Below are 888 nucleotides of genomic sequence, written 5' to 3'. Positions count from 1 at the left end.
TTAACTCACCACATACACCACTAATAAGCCGAGCTCAGTCATGTTTCTTTGCCTCACACAAGTCAATGAAGCTATTGCGAATGATAGTTACTCAGTATTTGAAAAATCTTTCCAACACTCATGGCCTCAATAATCACCAAGCCTCAGTGTGAAAGAACAAAATATCATGATCTGATGATCCCATATATCCAGTGGAAATGTCCTAAAAAACAGCTGTCTGTCCCAAGCTTACTGGCACAAGAAACTCTGAGGGCCCGGAATTGGCTAGTTGATACAATGTTCCAAGTTCGCTAGCTACAGCTTCTGAGCCAGACACAGTGATGATTTGATACAATGTTGCACTTCACTAGCAACAGATGGAAAGGGAGGCAGACAGGAGGAGGAGTGATTGAAAGAACCAGAGTTTTTATCAGGATATTTTCTACTGTTTTTATTTGTTGGCTTTAGGCCTATGTATTTTACTTAGTTGACAATGGAAGTTATAGGCCTACTGCTGCATTGGCCTATAGGCTATCTCTGAGTTCTAAACTCTAATTTCTTTAGCCGCCAATGGATCATATAATATCAATGTGTCCATATGGCAGAGGCTAGTGCTTCCACCATAGTTTAATTTAAACGTTTATATTTGTATCATTTTACTTCAGATTTGTATGATTAAAAACATCACAATAATTTTAAGAAACAAAATGTTAATATGGAAATGAAATTGTTTGACAAAAATGTGCATATAAAAATAATCAGAACTGGCACACAGATTGGTAAATTATTATCTTCCCTAAATTTGAAACTCACAAGCTCAGTCTTTACTATGGTCTTTACTATTACAACCATTCAAAACATTGTCAACGGGCAAGCTTTTGCACACATAGGAGGTCCTGTGAAAAAACA

Source organism: Salvelinus alpinus, chromosome 15, assembly GCF_045679555.1.
Source record: "Salvelinus alpinus chromosome 15, SLU_Salpinus.1, whole genome shotgun sequence".
NCBI lineage: Eukaryota > Metazoa > Chordata > Actinopteri > Salmoniformes > Salmonidae > Salvelinus > Salvelinus alpinus.
This window is presented reverse-complemented; position numbering follows the sequence as displayed.